Source organism: Sminthopsis crassicaudata, chromosome 1 (assembly GCF_048593235.1).
Source record: "Sminthopsis crassicaudata isolate SCR6 chromosome 1, ASM4859323v1, whole genome shotgun sequence".
Lineage (NCBI taxonomy): Eukaryota > Metazoa > Chordata > Mammalia > Dasyuromorphia > Dasyuridae > Sminthopsis > Sminthopsis crassicaudata.
Genome location: NC_133617.1, coordinates 432041185 through 432048629, shown reverse-complemented (window position 1 = coordinate 432048629; position 7445 = coordinate 432041185). Strand labels below are relative to the sequence as shown.

Genomic DNA, 7445 nt, shown 5'->3' with positions numbered 1-7445 from the left:
TGGTAGATAGTCCCATTTTGGCCACAGGAGAGTAAGTCTGTCTGTGTACCTTTCAGGGTACCATCTGTTCTGTCTGTACCTGTTCTGTTCTGTCTGTATGCTAGCATCTGGATTCCCAGAATTATGAAATGCTGACTGGGAGTAGAGTCTTCTGGATGCAGCGGACCCTACCTGGGTGTCTAAGACACATCTGGTTCTGTGTGCCAGTTGGCACAACTCTGGGTATTCCAGAGTATAAATCTGGGTGTCTTTTTTTAAGCCACCATCTGGCTTAAAAAAAGGGGGGGGTTTCATTTGGATTATGGGAGGGAAGACTGGAGCCAACAACTTCCCTCAGGGCTATTCTTTCCAGATAGCCCCTGGTTTGTGTTAAATGTTTTGACTTCGAAGTCTGTGTGTGTTCTGTGTTGTGTGTGATTTGTCTGTTTTGTTAGTTTAAGAGCTCTGTTAAATTTAAGAACAATGATCAAATTTGGGAATTGGTTGCAACTGTACTTAGTATAATTCTGAACTCCAGCTGGAGAAAACATTTGATTAGGAATTTTAGGATGATTCTAAATTTGGGAAATAATGTTACGATTGCCTTTGCATGCCAGATTTGTTCTGAGTATTTTGGGCAGTTTTTAAATTGTGGGAAATAATTTTACTATTGCCTATGCTGGCTAGATTTAGTATAAGATCTTAAAAGAACAATAGCTTGTTAAAGTGAAGTTTTGTTAACTTGCCTGAAAGAGGTAATGTGCCTCTAATTAGATCTGACTTTTCTGAAGGCTCCAACTCTGGCCAAGTTGGAGCTTAGGAGAAGTCCATTGGGAATAATGGCCACGTGGGGCCAGAGGGAGAGAAAGAAAAACTATGCTGTTTCATTATTTGAAATATGATAGGAAAAGCAGTTTTATATTATTGGGAATTTAAAGCTGTATTTTGGTTCAGAGTCTGTTACCTATATTATAACATTGTAAGTTATGCTTTAAACCCCACTGATTTCTGCTACTTTAAAGGTTGGGTGGGGTAGGGATCTTTTGTCTTCAAAGGTGAAGATTTAAACTAGACCCCCACTGCTCTCTGCTACTTCAGGTATGGAGCATCTAATTAGCCTGGGCTACAGTTAAGTTTGCCCTCCCTCCCTCTTGCCTCTTTGGAGGTGGAGTGGGGGGAGGGCAGCCATGTGGAATCCCTCCTCCCCCCTTCTTCTAAACTGTTCCAGACAGTTTTTTCTGATCAAGTTGTAGCCACCTGGTTCTTGGCTAAAAGGAGCAAACTGATTTGTATAAATATAAGGTTATGGTAAATATCTGTTTAGCATTTATCCAAAACTTTGGTTAATGGGATTTGTTATTTAGAGGTAAAATTTCTTGGGTTTGTAGTTAATATGTTGCCGCATTGTTTCCTCCTGTAACTGATTTCTATAATCAGAGCAATGGTCAATAGGAAACTGTTAATGCAATTCAATTATGTCATACCTTGCTGTTTCCAATCTGGTTTATGTAATCATTTTACTTAAATATTTGAGCAAATATATATTCATTTTGGTCATCTATCTGTTACTAGATATTGGGGCTGGATAGTCAAATTCTTTTGTAAGGTTAATAACAAGAGGCCACATCTTGTAGCAGTCCTTATGGACCAGTCTCAGACTGTAATCACTTTTCTTTGTTAAGATTTGTTTTTGTTTCTAGATTTGGTCAAATTACAGATATATTGACTTGCTTCTGGGACTTAGATCATGCTTTGATTGTCAACTTGCCACAATACACCCATCCCCCTCCTTGGACTGAGCATCTCCACCCATCTTCAGCAGGAAGCAGTTTTTGAGAAAACCATCACCCCTGCTCCTGATGTAATTTGGACTGATATGGGGGAGTGGGAAAATGTCTGAATTGTTAGAATTTTAACTGTATTACTGTGTTAAGGGATGGAAGTTTTTAAACTTGTGTAACTATTACTGTTATGTTTGAGGGATTTTTAGTGTATATGTATAGGAATTTTGATTCACCCTTGGGATTTATATGTGGGACAGTTATTTGATAATTCATTTCCATAAGAAAAAAAGGGAGGAAGAAATAGGAAATTGGGGAAACTGTGTATTTTCTTAGGTACTTCTGCCCTATCCCCATCTTACTAGTTCAGATTTAATTGGAAGTCCTTTAAACAGTCCTTTTCATTTTTTTACTCCTTGCTTAAATTTACTGGACTGATTTGCTGGTTATGCTTTAACCTTGGAACCCCTTATTCTATTGGAATTGCCCTGGCAGACTCAGATTTTTTAGAAACAACCAAAAATCAGATACCTGTCCTGGGACTGGTAATCTCTCTGATATTTTTCTCTACTCCTGTTACCCCAGGTCCTTAATTTGGGCTCTAAAAGTTCGGAGTTTGCCTGCTTTGGTCTAACTGCATAATCTGCTCAGAAATCTGATCCTTTCTGCAGCCCTGTCTGTTCCTCTGGGCAGGGACAGGTGGAGCCTCACCCTTCTCTCCTGGAGTGGGTTGCCCCTCTGAATGGGCAGCACAACTGCTGCTCTGTAAGCAGAGGCTGAATCAAATGCACAAATGACCACAGACCTAACTCACAGTGAATTGTTCATATGCTCCCCGACTACAAAGGACTTGACATGATTGCAATGAGGAGCTTTGTGTATTGCTGATTAACTCTGGGGTTATCAGGGAGAGACTTGCCCTTGCCATAAGTCCTTGCATTGCTCTAGCTTTATTTTGATTTTGATTTTTTCTATTTACTTCACATAGGGTTGGTCAATTATGGTGCTAAGATCTTCTAGAGGAAGGTAATTCAAAGATTTGAATAGTTAGAAGAGAGAGTGTGGAATGTTGTGCCACAGTTCCCTTTTATTATCCTGACTCAGTTTCCCTAATTGTCCTATTCAGTTACTCTGCCTCAGGTTATAACCATTCTCTCTTAATGTTAGGATAAAGGTCTTGTATCTTAGACCTTAGGCTATAGTCATTCCCTCTTAATGTTTGATGGGATAAAGGTCTTTATCCATTTTAGATGTTATTAGAATATCAGGAGCCTCTCCAGTACCTCCATTATGTCATCCTAGGTGCCTGCTTCCATTAGGTCATCCCCATCCAGGTACCTCCCCCATTATGTCATCATTCTTGTAACCCTATAAAAGAATCTTGTATTTGACATTCACGACTAGGTTCTTGGAGACCATAGTCTCGTTCAGCCCTGGGACCAAACTATGGATCCATTTGGTTCCAGTAAATCTCTCCCTTTTAAATAAATTAATTAAATAATCTCTAATCTCTATCTTGCTCAGTTTCTTTGGCATTACAAGATGGGACTTTCCAGTTGTCTTCAAGCATACCAAGGGGTGTCTGATTTATTGTCTGGGGCCCAGAGATCAGAACTAGAGTCAGATCCCAGAAGGATCAATCAATCAATTAAAGCCTACTTTACTATATGCTAAGCATATAGTAAAGACAAAAATGAGAAAGCCCTAAGAAGTTTACATTGTATGAAGAGGAAACAACATGTCCAAGTAAATACAAAATAGAAAAGAAATCATATCCTAGAGAGTTGTTCTCAAAATCATAAAGGTTTCGGTTCACATCTTGTGTGACCCTAGCAAGTGGCTTAATTTCTTGGTTCTTTAGACAACTTTTTTTTTTTTAATTAAAGCTTTTTATTTTCAAAACATACGAATGGATATTTTTTTTCCTGAAGCAATTGGGGTTAAGTGATTTGCCAGGGTCAACATTGACCCTTGCAAAACCTTGTGTTCCAAATTTCCCCTCCCTTCGTCCTACTCTCTCCCCTAGATGGCAAGTAATCTATATTAAGCATGTTAAAATGTGTACATATTTATACAGTTATGTTGTGCAAGAAAAAATCAGATCAAAAAGGGAAAAAAAAATGAGAAAGAAAACAAAATGCAAGCAAACAATAACAAAAAGAGTGAAAATGCTATGTTGTGATCCACACTCAGTTCCCACATCTGGATGTAGATGCCTCTCTTCATTATTGAAAAGGACACATTTTGGGCAACTCTTTAGAGAGATGTTAACCTGTACCGGTAGAGTTTTGTCATCTGGACTGTCCCTCTTGTCAATGAAACACCACGTCCATTCTCTGTCTCCATGAATATATGAATAATTACAAGGTAATTTTGGTCCAATTTAAACAGAATGCTGTGAAAAGAGTTGCAACATTGCAATGGTTACTCATCAGTCTCTTTGCAAAATACTCCAATCATGATACCATCAGAGTCATAATAGCCTTCTCAATCAATTTTGTTGATAAGTAGGTAGGGCAATGAGTGCTTTAGGCTCACTCCTCCCCTTCCAAAGAGCCAAAGAGTAAATTGCATTAGCACTATATATATAGGTCATCAGATTAAATCTGTGGGTGACCCTAAACTGAAGCACTGGGGCACCCCCTTTCTTCAATGATGAGAATTTAGCTGTTATATGTCAGCTCTTACAAAAGGATTGGAAGGCCCTCTGGATGATCAGTAATGTTCTATATTTTATGCTCCCATGACCTAAGGACACACCCCAAAGGGAGAGACTAATATAAGAATGAAACACTAAGAGGTATCTGCACTGAACAGCTTACTCCTGGCCTTGGAATGAATCTGAGCTTATTTCACCTTTTCATCTGGTACATGCTCTTTATGCCTTATACTATAAGGCCCATAGGACAGTTAAATCCAAGACCCATCAGCCTCCTTCTGGCTCTCCTAAGGGAAAAGGGACTAGAGCAATCATCCCCAACTCCAAGCATTTCCAGCCTAGCTGATCCACCATGGAAGAATTTTCCTGAGCAAACAAGGTCTTCACTTTTATATATCCCAGTGCCTTCATTTTCCTTAAATATAGACAATAGAAACAATCGGGCCTTGATAGAAAGGAGCAAAGAGGACAAGACATAGTGGAAGCAGGAGAGGAAAGGCGACTATCAGGATATAGAATACTCAGAAAAGGGAAAAGAGAATCGTTTTTGATGGAGATGGGGAAAGTCTTGGGAGGGAATGCAGTATTCACCTTTTCCCTGCCCTTTTAATAAGTTTTTCATTCAAATAGAATCAAATCAGGTCAAAAATTAACACTAAGAACAAGTGCTGAGGAGAAAAGGAAGAGTGGGGAATGTTATATATCGTAAAAGAGCATCAAGCTGAGGGGTGTGTGGAGAAGGGATAGCTCCAGAGAAAGGGAAGGAGAAAGGGGGATAGAAAGTCAGGAGAGGTATGTTGTTGCCAAGTAGCCAGACTCGGATTTGTCTTGATCACATTGGTAATTGGGGGAGGGAGAATATGAAGGAAACTTTTTATTTTTCCAAATGCATGCAAAGATAGTTTCCAACATTCACCTTTGCAAAACCTTGTGTTCCAAATTTTTCTCCCTTTTTCCTCCTCTCCCCACTCCTCTAGACAGCAAGTAATCCAATGTAGATTAAATATATGTAATTCATCATGGTGTAAGCCATATCAATATGGTCCCAGATCAAATTGGGGGAGGGGGCATGACAAAGGAATAAAAAACAAGCAAACAACAAAGGTGAAAATACAATGCTTTGATCCACATTTAGCTTCCATAGTTGATGGTTCTTTCCATCACAAGTCTATTGGAATTGCCTTGAATCATACCTCATTGTTAAAAAGAGCCAAGTCTATCACAATTGTTCATCACATAATCTTGTGGCTGGGTACAATAATCTCCTGGTTCTGCTCATTTCACTTAGCATCACTTCATGTAAGTCTCTCCAAGTCTCTCCAATTCTCTCCGAAATCATCCTGCTGATAGTTTCTTATAGAACATGCCATTACATTCATATACCATAACTTATGCAGCCATTCCCCAACTGATGGGCATCCACTCAGTTTCCAGTTTCCTCTGAAAAAAGAGCTGCTCCAAACATTTTTGCATATATGGGTTCTTTCCCCATTTTATGATCTCTTTGGGATATAGACCCAGTAGAGACATTGCTGGATCAGAGGGTCTACACAATTTTATAGACCTTTGGGCATAGTTCCAAATTGCTCTCTAGAATGTTTGGATCAGTTTACAATCCTAGCAACAATGTATTAATGTACCAGTTTTCCCATATCCCCCTCAAATTTTATTTATTTATTTTTCTGTCTTGTACTATGGTACCTCAGAGTTGTCCTAATTTGCATTTCTCTAATCAATAGTGCATTTTTTCATATAGCTAGAATGGCTTTAATTTCTTCATCTCAAAATTATGTTTGTATCCCTTGGCTATTTATCAATTGGGAATAGCTTGTATTCTTATAAATTTGAGTTCACTATATTTTAGAAATAAAGTTTTTATTAGAAACACTGGCTGTAAAAATTGTTTCCCATCTTTCTGTTTCCCTTCTAATCTTGGCTGCATTGCTTTTGTTTGTACAGAAACTTTTAATTGAACATAATCAAAATTATCCCTTTTGCATTTCATACGGTTCAGTATTATTTTTAAAATATATGTTTAACACTTTATTCTCCCCAATTACATGTTAAAATGTTAGTGTTTTGTTTTGTTTTTTGGGGGTTTTTTTTAGTATTTATCCTTACAAGTATTTCTGAATTACTCTTCTATAGCAATTTGGAACTATACCCAAAACGTTACCAAACTGTGCATATCCTTTGATCCAGCAGTGTAACTACTGGGTCTTTATCCCAAAGAGATCTTAAAGGAGGGAAAGGGACTCATATATGCAAAAAAATGTTTGTGACAGCTCTCTTTATAGTGACAAGAAACTGGAAACTGAGTATATGCCCATCAGTTGGAGAATGGCTGAATAAGTTATGGTATATGAATGTTATGGAATATTATTATTCTATAAGAAATGACCAGCAGGATGATTTCAGAAAGGCCTGGAGAGACTTACATGAATTGATGCTAAGTGAAATGGAGATCATTGTACAAGACAACAATAAGACTATATGACAATCAATTCTGATGCATGTGGCTATTCTCAACAATGAGATGATACAGGCCAGTTCCAATGATCTTGTGATAGAGCCATCTACACCCTGAGAGAGGATTGTGGGAAGTGAGGGGGGATTACAACATAGCATTTTCACTTTTTTTGTTGTGGTTTGCTTGAATTTTATTTTCTTATTTTTTTTCTTTTTAATCTGATTTTTCTTGTATAGCAAGATAATTGTATAAATATGTATGCCTATTTCTTTTCAACAATGAGTTGATTCAAACCAATTCCAATTGCCCAGTAATGAAGAGAGCCATCTACACCCAGAGAGAGGACTATGGGAACAAAATGTGAACCACAGCCTTGCATTTCCACTCTTTCTCTTGTTTGTTTGCATTTTGTTTTTCTTCTCAGTTTTTTTTTCTTTCTAGATCCAATTTTTCTTGTGCAGCAAGATAACTATATACATATATTGGATTTAACATATCATTTAACATATATTGGGCTACCTGCCATCTAGGGAAGAGGTGAGGGGAAGGAGGGGAA

The 7445-nt window shown here is 38.0% G+C and overlaps 1 long non-coding RNA gene across 1 annotated transcript; it reads left to right on the top strand.

Moving 5' to 3' along the window:
- The first annotated feature begins 1228 nt into the window (after positions 1-1228).
- On the top strand, positions 1229-3274 carry LOC141550175 (uncharacterized). The gene is made up of 2 exons (XR_012484531.1): positions 1229-1287; positions 1697-3274. It is a non-coding gene; the product is annotated as an uncharacterized LOC141550175 (long non-coding RNA).
- Positions 3275-7445: the final 4171 nt, after the last annotated feature.